The sequence below is a fragment of the Bactrocera neohumeralis genome, chromosome 4 (genome assembly GCF_024586455.1).
Source record: "Bactrocera neohumeralis isolate Rockhampton chromosome 4, APGP_CSIRO_Bneo_wtdbg2-racon-allhic-juicebox.fasta_v2, whole genome shotgun sequence".
Classification (NCBI taxonomy): Eukaryota; Metazoa; Arthropoda; class Insecta; order Diptera; family Tephritidae; genus Bactrocera; species Bactrocera neohumeralis.
Genome location: NC_065921.1, coordinates 55,495,918 through 55,511,406, shown reverse-complemented (window position 1 = coordinate 55,511,406; position 15,489 = coordinate 55,495,918). Strand labels below are relative to the sequence as shown.

Below are 15,489 nucleotides of genomic sequence, written 5' to 3'. Positions count from 1 at the left end.
AGCTTCTTTATTCAATTTCAAAACTTAAAATTCTGATATTTAAAACATAAAGTTTATTACTCGAAGATTCCAAAAATTGTCAAAGAGCTTCAAATCCTCTTTAGCCGAGAGGGAATTTACTTATCCATTTTATCATAATAGCTTAAGTAAAGGACAAAAAATCAAGTGTGTTTTATGAGCCTTTCCAATGTGTGACCATAGGACCACTCTGCCGGCATATCACTTCTGTTGGTAACAATTAATATAATCCTTTCTAACTCTTTTCATTTTTTTTAATATTTTCCCGTTCATCACATAAAACCTATCAGATTTTGTTGTGTAGAACCTTTTGATATATAAAACACATATGTAATATTGTTCCATAGCTAAAGAAGTTAACACTTACCAATAATGCCAAAAGGAAATTTTGGCAGCAAACAAAATTTGCCAATAAGTGGCGAATGCACATCACGACCATTGTACGAGTAGACTGCAGGCCAATCGAAGTTGCAGTGCTCCTTGCCGGAACCAATTAGTCGTATGGGACAAGTCATGACGTTCTCACACCTGCAAAGCAAAAGAAAAATATAAAAGATGAAGCGATAAGAAAAAGAGTAAAAGTAAGCTTAGAAGTGAAGTTGGCAAAAAGTTTGGATCATCAAGTATAGTATATACCAACCAAGGTGAGCGGGTTACTGGTACATAAAATATCCATTTTCTATTGACGAAGAGAGTGCGGCAGTTACGCTCGCAACAGTTTGGGCAAATGGCGTAAAATCGTTGTTGTGGGTACAATAAGGATAAAGTGTGCTTAAGGGCTAGTGTTGTAATTGAAAACTAATATTTGAAAAGCAGACGGAAGATTGGGCTTTGTTAAGAGGCGTCAATGCCTGTACAGGCAGACTCCGATTAATATAATCTGCAATGATATAATTTTTAAAGTTATCATATACAGTACATACATTATTTATTACATACATTTAATAGAATTCTAACTTTAAAAATTTTCCCATCTATAATGATATGTATAAGTAATAGTTTATAAATTCGAATATTTAATCAAACATTTTGAAGCGAAATATCAGTTTTTTTAAGTTAGTAGGCTTTATGTTTGCTGAAATCTTTAATTTTGTCGTTAAAAAAATCATTCTCACAAAGAGAATTAAAGACATTAACGGATATAAATCGCAAGATGAAGAGTTCAAAAAATTATGTCATCGCTGATTAAAATCCTTGCAACACTCCATATGGATAAAAGAGTCAAATAATAGGATACATAATCACAAACGTATACGTATGAAGTACATATGTATGTATATACACAAGTTATTTATGATTTTCTTACTGTTATTCTTGCCATGCTAGTCATTTTCATTTCCTCATCCGCATTAATTACACTGTTCAACAGCATTTTTGAAACAGAATAGCGACCCTATAATTCTGAAAGGGTATGTTGAGTAGATCATTTTTGTAGAACAAACTTATGGTCCAGCACGTCTGAGTTTTTTTTTTTTACAGTGGGTCAAAGTTTTAATTTTTTGATCGAAGGGAGCATTATACTATATGAAAAAAATGTTGTAAGTTAATATCTGAGAGAATTCTTATGGTCAGAGTTGTATTGTGGAATTGTATGAGGATTATTTTTGTGGAAGATCTTAACCCTCTAACTGATTTCTTTATGGGTCAATTTGACCCTTTTTTCGAGAAAATCAAAAAATATCCTTTAAAAAAGGACATTTAAGGATTAAAATATTCTACGAAAATGTTTGGCGGAACAGGATACACAAAATATATGTGCTTTCTTTGTAAATGGGATTCACGTGCTACCAGCAGCCATTATCATTTTAAATATTTCGAAGAACGTAAAGAAAATATTATTGGTGACTTAAATGTAATCCATGAATCTCTTGTCTTAAAAGATAAGGTCATACTTCCACCGCTGAATATTAAGTTGGGCGTGGTGAAAAATTTTATTAAAAGCTTAAATACACAAGGATATGCTTTCAAACGCATTCAAACAATCTGCAATCTGCAGCAAAATTAAAAGAAGGTAAAATACGGTTTTAAGAAATAATTTATTTCATTTAATGTAAACTACCTTTTCTAGGAATGCTCGTTGGACCCGTTATCAGAAAATTATTACAAGATGAAGAATTTTATGGTCATCTGTCGGATATGCAAAAGACAGCATTTGACTTTATGCAGCTGGTTATATCAGAATTCCTTGGAAACTCAAAAGCACAAAACTATGCAGAAAATATTGAAAGCATGCTAATCGTTTTTAACAATATTGGCGTTAAGATGTCACTAAAGCTGCATTTTCTGCACTCTCATCTCAATTTTTTTAAAGAAAACCTTGGAGCGGTTTCAGATGAACACGGTGAAAGGTTTCATCAGGATATAAAGGTATTGGAAGAAAGATTCAAAGGGAAATCCCAAAGTGTAATGCTTGCTGAATACGTACGGGGCTTGTACAGAAACCTTGACACATCGGAACATTCACGTCAAGCTAAATACAGGAAAGCATATTAAGTTTAATCTTTAATCAATTTTCCTACCATTGCTGAAGCAAAAAAATAAATATGTACATACCATAAAAACAAAATTATAATTTTTTTATCAATCGTAAAGAGCTTTATTTACAACAATGGTGTCTTTGGTGACTCCCACTGAAATTTTCCGCCAAACATTTTCGTAGAATATTTTAATCCTTAAATGTCCTTTTTTAAAGGATATTTTTTGATTTTCTCGAAAAAAGGGTCAAACTGACCCATAAAGAAACCAGTTAGAGGGTTAAGATCTTCCACAAAAATCATCCTCATACAATTCCACAATACAACTCTGACCATAAGAATTCTCTCAGACTTTAACTTAAAACATTTTTTTCATATAGTATAATGCTCCCTTCGACCAAGAAATGAAAACTTTGACCCACTGTAAAAAAAAACTCAGACGTGCTGGACCATAAGTTTGTTCTACAAAAATGATCTACTCAACATACCCTTTCAGAATTAAGGGGTCGCTATTCTGTTCCATTCAAAAAGTCTTCATTTGTTGGACAGTGTTATCAGAGCAACGGTATTTTATTTGCTATTTTCATTGAACTTCTTTATATATCCTTCTTCTTCTTAATTGGCGTAGACACCGCTTACGCGATTATAGCCGAGTTAACAACAGCGCGCCAGTCATTTCTCCTTTTCGCTACGTGGCGCCAATTGGATATTCCAAGCGTAGCCAGACCTTCTCCACTTGGTCCTTCCAACGGAGTGGAGGTCTTCCTCTTCCTCTGCTTCTCCCGGCGAGTACAGCGTCGAATACTTTCAGAGCTGGAGTGTTTTCGTCCATTCGGACAACATGACCTAGCCAGCGTAGCCGCTGTCTTTTAATTCGCTGAACTATGTCAATGTCGTCGTATATCTCGTACAGCTCATCGTTCCATCGAATGCGATATTCGCCGTGGCCAACGCGCAAAGGACCATAAATCTTTCACAGAACTTTTCTCTCGAAATCTCGCAACGTCGACTCATCAGTTGTTGACATCGTCCAAGCCTCTGCACCATATAGCAGGACGGGAATTATGAGCGACTTATAGAGTTTGGCTTTTGTTCGTCGAGAGAGGACTTTACTTTTCAATTGCCTACTCAGTCCGAAGTAGCACCTGTTGGCAAGAGTTATCCTACATTGTATTTCCAGGCTGACATTGTTGGTGGTGTTAATACTGGTTCCTAAATAGACGAAATTATCTACAACTTCAAAGTTATGACTGTCAACAGTGACGTGAGTGCCAAGTCGCGAGTGCGACGACTGTTTGTTTGATGACAGGAGATATTTCGTCTTGCCCTCGTTCACTGCCAGACCCATTTGTTTTGCTTCCTTGTATAGTCTGCAGAAAGCAGAACTAACGGCGCGGGTGTTAAGGCCGATGATATCAATATCATCAGCATACGCCAGCAGCTGTACACTCTTATAAAAGATGGTACCTTCTCTATTAAATTCTGCAGCTCGAACTATTTTCTCCAGAAGCAGGTTGAAAAAGTCACACGATAGGGAATCGCCTTGTCTGAAACCTCGTTTGGTATCAAACGGCTCGGAGAGGTTCTTCCCGATTCTGACGGAGCTTTTCGTGTTGCTCAGCGTCAGTTTACACAGCCGTATTAGTTTTGCGGGGATACCAAATTCAGACATCGCGGCATAGAGGCAGCTCCATGTTGTGCTGTCGAAAGCAGCTTTGAAATCGACGAAGAGGTGGTGTGTGTCGATTCTCCTTTCACGGGTCTTTTCCAAGATTTGGCGCATGGTGAATATCTGGTCGGTTGTTGATTTTCCAGGTCTAAAGCCACACTGATAAGGTCCAATCAGTTTGTTGACGCTGGGCTTTAATCTTTCACACAATACGCTCGATAGAACCTTATATGCGATGTTGAGGAGGCTAATCCCACGGTAGTTGGCGCAGATTATGGGATCTCCTTTTTTATGGATTGGGCATAGCACACTTAAATTCCAATCGTTGGGTACGCTTTCGTCCGACCATATTTTACAAAGAAGCTGATGCATGCTCCTTATCAGTTCTTCGCCGCCGTGTTTGAATAGCTCGGCCGGCAATCCATCGGCCCCCGCCGCTTTGTTGTTCTTCAGGCGGGTAATTGCTATTCGAACTTCTTCATGATCGGACAATGGAACGTCGGCTCCATCGTCGTCGGTTGGGGAATCGGGTTCGCCTTCCCCTGGCGTTGTGCATTCACTGCCATTTAGCAGGCTGGAGAAGTGTTCCCTCCATAATTTAAGTATGCTCTGGGCATCGGTGACTAGATCACCTTTGGGGGTTCTACAAGAGTATGCTCCGGTCTTGAAACCTTCTGTTAGCCGCCGCATTTTTTCGTAGAATTTTCGAGCATTACCCCTGTCGGTCAGCTTATCAAGCTCTTCATACTCACGCATTTCGGCCTCTTTCTTTTTCTGTCTGCAAATGCGTCTCGCTTCCCTCTTCAGCTCTCGGTATCTATCCCATCCTGCACGTGTTGTGGTCGATCGTAACGTTGCGAGGTAGGCAGCCTGTTTTTTCTCCGCTGCGAAGCGGCACTCCTCGTCGTACCTGTTGTTCTTTTGTACTTTCCGAAAACCAATGGTTTCGGATGCAGCTGTACGTGAGGAGTTTGAAATGCCGTCCCACAGTTCCCTTATACCGAGTTGTTGATGAGTGCTTTCAGAGAGCAGGAGTGCAAGCCGAGTAGAAAATCGTTTTGCAGTCTGTTGTGATTGCAGCTTTTCGACGTCGAACCTTCCTTGTGCTTGTTGATGTTAGGACCTCGGAGCGCACCCACATCTAAAACACTGGAGACGTGTCTTTCCGTCTATCACAACATGATTGATCTGGTTGGTAGTTTTTCGATCCGGAGACAGCCAGGTAGCTTGATGAATCTTTTTGTGCTGGAATCTAGTACTACAGATAACCATATTTCGGGCCCCGGCGAAGTCGATCAGCCTCAACCCATTTGGGGATGTTTCCTCGTGGTAGCTGAACTTACCGACCGTAGTTCCAAAGATACCTTCTTTGCCCACCCTGGCGTTATAGTCGCCAAGCACGATTTTGACATCGTGGCGGGGGCATCTCTCATAAGTGCGTTCCAAGCACTCATAAAAGGCATCTTTGGTCACATCGTCCTTCTCATCCGTCGGGGCGTGGGCGCAGATCAGCGATATGTTGAAGAACCTCGCTTTGATGCGGATTGTGGCTAGACGTTCATTCACCGGAGTGAATGATAGTACTCGGCGACCTTTCCAAGCAACATCGCTTAGTTCTTTCGGCTCTTGAAAATTTTCAAGAAGATCCAACGTTTTCGAGCTAAATTTTGTTCAGCGAAGAGGTTTATTTCTGACTCAATGGGTACGTAAAAGCTCAATTACCGCATTTGGGACAAAGAACAACATCAAGAGATTCAGTAGCAACCATTTCATTCAGAAAACCAGCTACGGTTTGATGTGATTTTTCTTAAAAAATGATGCTGGCGAGAACGTAAGCGTCAATGAATTTATTGAGAGAACACTTCGGTGAGCAGACAATTTAAGGGTTTTGCCGGTCGCTTGACTACCAAGATCGTATGATATGCTACCATTAGACTTCTCAATTAAATTTAAAAAAAGTAGGGAACCTCGAAATGGATCACCCTTTGTAAAGAGTGTGCATGAATATACGAAGTATGTTGCGATGAATAATGAATAAGGCTAATTTGTAGCTATTTGGTGCTGGTTAGAAAAATTAATGAGCGAGTAGGGGGTGTTGGTAATAAATAATGCAAAGTTATCGATACAGTGAGAGCGAAATAATATCCAATATATGTGTACATAAAAAATAAAATCCTCCCACGCATTGTTAAAAAAAAGTTTTAAGTACCACGTCTTGAATGACGTTTTGATCGATATAATAAATATATTAACACTTTATAACTATATATTCAGAAAAACGAAAAATGTGGTTTAAAGTAAAATTAATTTATTCAACATTTTCTCATAAAATATGGAAGAACTCAGATTTTGGCTCAATAGCCACTATCTATACATTGGTGTATTTTAAATTGAAATGAAAGTTTATAAAAAAGCGATATTGAGTGTTTTTTTCTAATTTCTTCATTAATACGATGATCGTCTTATAAGGCACAAAGGTTTTTGATTAAAATCTAAAATTTTGTAAAGTATGTATGTTGAGCAGATCATATATTATTTTCAAAACTACTCTTGCAGCAGGAATACTTTTCACACAAACGATAATGTTATATAAGTATATAGTATATGAATAATAAACTAATTTGTCTTAAATTTTCCTGAATTAGGTTAAATTAAAATTTCATTATTTCAAATATATAGAGACACATTAAATGAAGTTAACAGTCACGTTACGCTATAATTTTGGATTTTTTTATATGCTCTAAGACGTTACAAGAAGAAGAAGAAGACGTGACAACGCCATAAGGTCATACTTTTTATATACATATACCTATTCTCCCGAATAGCGCTAATTTGGTACCCGTGCTGAGTTTTCGCATTATATGTATGTGTGATACAAATGTAAATAGGGTGACCACTCATTCCAGCTTTTACTGAAAGTTGACAAATTTTACAGTTTTGTTCGTTACCAAATGTAGGTTCGATTTCTTTTGAAAGGTTACACAATTACAAAAGTGTGGCAATAATATAAAAACATTTTAGAACCCAGACAGCAGTGCCATAAAGTCATATATTGAACCATCATTATCGATAAGCACTAATTTGTCTAATCTAATTGTGTTTGTAATATTTTATTATTTTGGGTGACATACTTGTACTCTTGCCAAACTCATACTTAACACCTACGTTTTCAAAGAACTAATCAGACAGTAACGCTGAGAAACATTTTTTTCAAGACTTTTTTTTTTGCCTTTATAAGAACAGGTGGCGACTCTATTATTGCGCATGTACGTATGTAAATACTTATACCTGCTGTATGCCAAAGCGCTCATATCAATTATGCCTTCCCAAAAAGTTGGTGAGAACTTTGCCATATCAATCGCGACATCAATAACAACTGCAAAAACAGCAACAACAATAAAGAAAATTAGCTGAAATGTGCGATGAAATAGCACATACAATAACCTAGTGATTGGTGCATGTGGGCCGGTGTGTGTGTGCTACCACTTAGTTTTGAAAATGTATAATGATTGCTGCGGGAACTTTTTGTTATCATAGGGCATTGATCGGACAACGCGAAAACCGTTGAGAAACCGTTTCTTGCTTTGGTCTCATGCAAATTTATCATGGAAAAGGGAAACTTTTTAGGGGCGTTAATTATGTCGAATTTTGTGTTAATGTGAAATTAATTTGCGGCTCATTTTCGGTTAATTTATGGAAATAATTTATCTGAGTTTTTGTGTTGAAAGAAACATGGTGAAATTTTGAATTTAAATTTCAGAAATGCGCGAAATTAGCTACTAAATATAATATTACGCTGAGGCAAATATATGGCGAGTGTGAGATGGACTAATCTTGTTGAAGCCCTAAGACCATGCAAAGGGAAAAATAGATATTTTGAAGCCTTACTACTTTATTTACTTTAACATTTAACATACAAGAAAACTGAAAAAAGGTGCATAGAATTCTTTTAAATCCATACATTTGACCCAGCAATGCTTAAATTTCCTTATCTCGTCTCGGAAGTTCGAAATAAAAATTCGGCCGTTTTTTTGCAATTTGGCTTCGAACGGGCCCAAAAAGTCGGAAAAGTTATGCTGTGACCGTTTTTCCCTACATTACACCTTTGGAGCCTTCGCCTGTTTTGAAGCAATTTCTTGCAGTGAAGTGAACTCTTTTGTACGCTTCTATTTTCCTGGTATGCTTTACTGGATGAAAGACAAAGAAAGATGAAAGATTACTAAGAATTTTGGGTCTTGTGTTGTGCACTTGGCAAGGGCTCGATTGCCGAAAGCAATATTGAGCCTCTTTCCAGTATGGCTATCAAAGGCAGATATCAGGATAATTCAAGCAAATTTCTAGAGCCTTAGGTTCTCTAAAAAACCAGCGTATAGCTGACAAATTGAAATGACAAAAACTAACAGAAAAATATATAAAGTTGCGTAGGAAACTCGATTTTAATATGACGAATATTAAATTTCGTCATTGAGGGCTTTAAGCACTCCGAGCTTAATTTTACCTAAAATCTGTCTTTAAATCTCTTCTCTGGGCTGCTGAACTCCGTTTTTATAATTATTGCTTTAAGCAGAATTGCATTCTCATAACACCTGAATAATCTGCGGTCAATGCGAGTGCAAGAAAAAATTTTGAAACAACGTGTCTAGTTTTTTAAATTAGTGTGGTATTTTTATAAAATCCAAAATAAGTGGCATTCAAAACGAGTTAATGGTAACTCTTTTGAAAGTTATAAATTTTTTAACTCAACATCTAACGTGATTTGGCCCGTTAAAACTGCCTTAAACAACTTCTACTTAAGTAAACTGACCTTAATGTTCCACCTGAAGTAACTGAAAAAATATCTTATTTTATCAAGGCCGAAGCCTTAAAAATTTTCCGTTTGAAAATACCATCGGAAATTTCAATTAAGATTAGTTTTAACAAGTAAGGAAGGGCTAAGTTCGGGTGTCACCGAACATTTTATACTCTCGCATGGTAAAGTGATAATCGAGATTTCATAATACGTCATTTACATATTTTTCAAACACCGAATTTTTGTAAAGTTTTATTCCGCTATCATCATTGGTTCCTAATGTTTATACTCGTATTATACAGAGAAGGCATCAGATGGAATTCAAAATAGCTTTATATTGGAAGAAGGCGTGGTTGTGAACCGATTTCACCCATATTTCGTACATGTCATCAAGGTGTTAAGAAAATATTATATACCGAATTTCATTGAAATCGGTCCAGTAGTTCCTGAGATATGGTTCTTGGTCCATAAGTGGGCGGCGCCACGCCCATTTTCAATTTTTAAAAAAAGCCTGGGTGCAGCTTCCTTCCGCCACTTCTTCCGTAAAATTTAGTGTTTTTGAACATAACCTTTGTATGGGAGGTGGGCGTGGTTATTATCCGATTTCTTCCATTTTTGAACTGTATATGGAAATACCTAAAGAAAACGACTCTGTAGACTTTGGTTGACATAGCTATAGTAGTTTCCGAGATATGTACAAAAAACTTAGTAGGGGGCGGGGCCACGCCCACTTTTCCAAAACAATTGCGTCCAAATATGCCCCTCCCTAATGCAATCCTTTGTGCCAAATTTCACTTTAATATCTTTATTTATGGCTTAGTTATGACACTTTATAGGTTTTCGGTTTCCGCCATTTTGTGGGCGTGGCAGTGGGCCGACTTTGCCCATCTTCGAACTTAACCTTCTTATGGAGCCAAGGAATACGTGTAGCAAGTTTCATCATGATATCTCAATTTTTACTCAAGTTACAGCTTGCACGGACGGACGGACAGACGGACGGACGGACGGACGGACGGACGGACAGACGGACAGACGGACGGACAGACAGACATCCGGATTTCGACTCTACTCGTCGCCCTGATCACTTTGGTATATATAACCCTATATCTGACTCTTTTAGTTTTAGGACTTACAAACAACCGTTATGTGAACAAAACTATAATACTCTCGTTAGCAACATTGTTGCGAGAGTATAAAAATTGCGCAAATGCAACAAAAAATGTAATGTTTTCATTGGAAAAAGAAACCAAAATTCTTCAAAAATATTTTTTTTATAGCCCTTTTATATTTTGTCGGTGGAGAATAAAAATAAATTTGTAAAATTTTCATAAAATGTAGAAAAAAACGAGCATTTGTGTGAATGTTTAGGGTAAGAAATGGAGAAATGAATAAATGCGAAAAACAATAAACGCGAGGTTTAAAAAGTGATGAAAAAAGTAATTTATTTAAAAAATATACGTGCAGGCACAAACACAACAAAGGAAGTAAAAAATACCTCAAAGAAACATCGCCCAAAATAACTGTAAACAGCGACGCTACGAAGATATTCGCATACCGGCCACGCGTTAGGTTTATTTTAATTGGCTCACGTTCAACAATTTGCAACAAACGAGCAGAGAAAACAATAAAAAAAACTGAATGAATCAAAAAACGACCAACTCCACTCTCACTAAAGCTAAAAGAGTTGTTATGCTACTATGAAAGTGATATTTGCATATATGGATAGATGCATATAAAACAAAAAAATATCTTTTTTCTTAACTTTGTTATTGTTGGCAGCTCACTGTCTTTAAAAAGGCAAAAGCCATTAAGCGTTTTTGCGTTATTATTAGTTGTTATATGATTTAAGGGATCGTCTCAGTGTGCCCGTCCGAAAACTTTATAATAACAGGCTGGTTGGTATTTAGCACAATTTGTTTACCAATTTCATATCAGTCTGTAATTGGAGAATTGTACAAATGCTATGATACTTCCAAATGATGAAAGAGGCTTTTTGAAAATATGTATATGTTTTTGCCATTAAGTAGAAGTGGTTTGATATTATAGACCTGCCAGTTTTATTATATTTATTTTGTTAAATTGAAGAAACTGGTGGTTCTGATCGTTGAGGCTTTTCCAATCGTAGAATTAATTAAGTAAATAAATTGAAATTAAATGTTTTTAGTACTTCTCAGAATATGACTGTAGTTTAGGTTTTCACAAATTAGAGTGAGATTGCTTAGGGTCACAGAAAGAAAGATGATCAGTATTGCGGTGTGCGGCTTCGCTAAATTAGTATATCTTTTTGAACGAGAGTGATTTTTTTTTTTTTTTGTTTTTAGAACTAAAGTGGGAATAGGGAATTGGGAGGAATTAATATATAAACAAACTAGAACATCGTTAAATTTGGTTGGACTGAATCTATATGAGATAGCGGCTCAATCTGGAAAAAATTAATGTGACGTTGCCATAGACAATAATCTATAAAAAAGTTCGCTAGTTCAGTTCGGCAGCTATATGCTATAGTGGTCTGATGAGTCAAAGACGAATAGATGTCTCGAAAAGTGAAGAACTAGTTAACGTTTATACAAACGGACAGTGAGGCATTCCAAAATCAGCTCAACTCGTCACGCTGATCATTTATTCATATGTATATATGGTATATTGGGTCGTTCACTAAGTAATTTCGTTTGATGGCAACAGCTGATGATATTGAATTTTTTCGCAGTCAACTTCACACTTAACCGCCTTGCTTTATTTGAACAGATCATCCAGTAAGGTTTGTTGGTTTTTCTTAAATTTTAGAGAATATTGTTTGTTTTGCTATTTTACTAGTACCAGTCAGGCGGAAATGGCGTGATATGTTCGGAGGAGATGTGTTACCCGAACGCCAGTGCCAAAATTGGATGACAAATTTTCATTCCGGTAATTTCGATCTAGAGGATGTACCTGCATGGTCACTTGAATATATAATCAAATGGATTATTGAAAAATATCGACCTCTAAATTTCGACCTTAAATAATTTTAACAAAAAAAACAAAAAATTTGACGAAATATTTATATCACGGGGTATGTGTCGGTCCCCTTCCTAATGAACTTCTAATGTTCAAAATCGGTGATTTTTCGAAATTTTCGTGTACGACTTGACGTGGTTTTAACCAAGTGCAAGAGATCAAAACACTTCGAAGGCCAATAATTACCAATTAAGGGCTGTCTGTTTAATAGGATTTCAAAGAAATCGTTTATTTTGAGCTTTTGTACCACGATTATTTTTATAGTGAATTGTGATCAGCTGGACAAATTTAGTGATTCACTAAAACAGAAGAGGTCAGAATTGATCAAAGAAAAGGTGTAGTAGTTTGATGACTCGCAACAAGCTTTTACAGTCTGAATGGGATGTTTTCCCCTACCCTCCACATTCTCCAAACTTGGCACCTTCGGATTATTATCTGCAAAATTTTTTGTGTGAGAGAACATTCACCACAAATCGGGAAGTTGGATCAGTTTTTTGGCTGTACGGATCAAACATTTTATGAGCGTGTAATCAGTCACTTGCCTGAAAGCTGGCAAAAGAAAATGAAGAATTTATAATTTCAAAAAATGTTTTATAAAGAAAAAACCCCTTCCTGATTGCATTAAAAAACGAAATTACTTATTGAACGACCCAATATTTTATATGGTCTCCGAAGTTTCCATCTGAGTGTAATAAAAGATCGTTGCAATACTTAGTTCAGGTTATAAAAACACTCGCAGATTATATGGTTGTATGTATATTATACTTCTGAATTTTTGTCAGCCCTTTGAATGGAGATAAATTAGAGTAATATGAAACTGTGTTGCCGTCCAATCCTCCCGAAGGAGTAACTTAACTCAATCATGTCGTAAAGAGCAAAACCCACGAGTGGTGGTGGGTGGTGCTTAATAGGGTGGGTCGATTCCAGACTTTTTTCGATTCGGGATTTCTAATAGTGCGGAAAAGTTGCCTTAGTACTTCCTGATTCCAATGCAACTTCTTGTTTTGAGATCGGATTGCATCTTCAACCCCAACTCCGGCCTTGAAATTTCGGAAATTCGCCTAAAATCGTGAAATTGTCTACCTAGCCTGAAATACGCATCTCATGGCATAATGTATACACTGTTTAATTTAAATGTATGTATTGTTACAGTCAATCAACAAACGAGTGCCACTAATTTGATCAGTAACAAGTAAGGAAGGGCTAAGTTCGGGTGTCACCGAACATTTTATACTCTCGCATGGTAAAGTGATAATCGAGATTTCATAATACGTCATTTACATATTTTTCAAATACCGTATTTTTGTAAAGTTTTATTCCGCTATCATCATTGGTTCCTAATGTTTATACTCGTATTATACAGAGAAGGCATCAGATGGAATTCAAAATAGCTTTATATTGGAAGAAGGCGTGGTTGTGAACCGATTTCACCCATATTTCGTACATGTCATCAGGGTGTTAAGAAAATATTATATACCGAATTTCATTGAAATCGGTGAAGTAGTTACCGAGATATGGTTTTTGGTCCATAAGTGGGCGGCGTCACGCCCATTTTCAATTTTTAAAAAAGGCCTGGGTGCAGCTTCCTTCTGCCATTTCTTCCGTAAAATTTAGTGTTTCTGACGTTTTTTGTTAGTCGGTTAACGCACTTTTAGTGATTTTCAACATAACCTTTGTATGGGAGGTGGGCGTGGTTATTATCCGATTTATTCCATTTTTAAACTGTATATAGAAATGCCTGAAGGAAACGACTTTATAGAGTTTGGTTGACATAGCTATAGTAGTTTCTGAGATATGTAAAAAAAACTTAGTAGGGGGCGGGGCCACGCCCACTTTTCCAAAAAAATTACTTCCAAATATGCTCCTTCCTAATGCGATCCTTTGTGCCAAATTTCACTTTAATATCTTTATTTATGGCTTAGTTATGACACTTTATAGGTTTTCGGTTTCCGCCATTTTGTGGGCGTGGCAGTGGGCTGATTTTGCCCATCTTCGAACTTAACCTTCTTATGGAGCCAAGGAATACGTGTAGCAAGTTTCATCATGATATCTCAATTTTTACTCAAGTTACAGCTTGCACGGACGGACGGACGGACGGACAGACGGACGGACAGACGGACGGACAGACGGACGGACAGACAGACATCCGGATTTCGACTCTACTCGTCGCCCTGATCACTTTGGTATATATAACCCTATATCTGACTCTTTTAGTTTTAGGACTTACAAACAACCGTTATGTGAACAAAACTATAATACTCTCGTTAGCAACATTGTTGCGAGAGTATAAAAATACCATTGTACACTTAGCAAAGCTTTGTCTGGAAGAACAAAATTAATGCTGAAACAAAAAAATAAACAAAAAATACAAGCTAAAAAATTACGCAACATCGAACGCAACGGTATTTCAAGCATGGACATGGACATGGAGTATTACAGAGCACACACAAATTGAGATGTGGCATAAATATTTATGTATCTAAATATCGCACTCAAAAACATCAACTACACGCAGAGGTAAAATTCCAATGATATAATGTTTGAAAAACAGATAGCCGTTCAGGTAAAACAGGAAGTAAATTCGGATGCATCGTAAAATAGATAAGATAAAAAGTTAAATAGAAGCCATGAATTCGGGAAATAGCATGTTAGGAAAGTAAAGGTGCAGACGAATGCATATTATGGTCCTGGCCGGTGGGTGAGGAAGTGTGGGTAATCGAGAAAAATTGATGGAGAAGGAAATTTTCGCAGTAACCGGAAGTTAGGCAGCTCAATGAGAAGCACGATGAGAAGAAATTTTGTGCAAACACATGGACATGAAATATTAACAACTAAACGGTGAATGTGTTTTTTTTTTCAATTGGATTTTACTAATGAAAGAAGAATTGTATGACGTACAGACTTAACTAACAAAGAATTGTTTATTGACTTATTTACTAAAATACATAGATAAAAATGTTTAAAATTAGAGTTTAAATTTCTCTATTAGTTGTACTCTGTTTGCACTGACAACAATATGCTGTAGCAATATGTCCTTTTAAGAACTTTGATATTAACTTGATAAATCGACAATGGTTACGAAGAATTTGTTATGATGTATAAAACAAAATGGCTATATCCTTTATTTTTCTCGTCTGTTTTGTATTAACTAACATTGCCCGTCTTAAGGTGCGCGGTGAAAACTTGTATATATTATAAAACAAGAATAACTAGATAAATATAAGAGCTCATATATCGAAGAATAAGTGAACAGAGTAAACTTGAAATATGTTGCTGTTAAATAAAATTCCACAACACTTTTTCTGCATGTGATAAAAAATAAAAAATCTATGTATCCAAGAGCATCTTTGAATTGCTATTCTTTGGGCGTAAATTATTACTAACTAGCTGACCCGGCAGTCGTTGTCCTGCCTGAAATTATTTATTTTGAAATGAAATGAAAAGAAAGTTGAATTTATATTGTGTTGAAAATCATTTATTTTCGATTTTTCGAAATTTTTTCAATGTAACGAAGCTTGATAAACAATATTTTTTGGTTTCTGTTT

The 15,489-nt window shown here is 36.5% G+C and overlaps 1 long non-coding RNA gene and 1 pseudogene across 1 annotated transcript in view; one reads left to right on the top strand and one right to left on the bottom strand.

Annotated features, from left to right (window-relative positions):
- The window catches only part of LOC126754697 (uncharacterized), a 78,099-nt gene continuing 62,610 nt past the window's right edge, over nucleotides 1-15,489 (bottom strand). The window contains exons 7-8 of the long non-coding RNA XR_007666374.1: nucleotides 386-546; nucleotides 1-325 (exon numbers count right to left, since the gene is read on the bottom strand). This is a non-coding gene — a long non-coding RNA (uncharacterized LOC126754697). The remainder of the gene's footprint in view (nucleotides 326-385; nucleotides 547-15,489) is intronic.
- Nucleotides 1,772-2,512, top strand: LOC126754608 (uncharacterized; annotated as a pseudogene).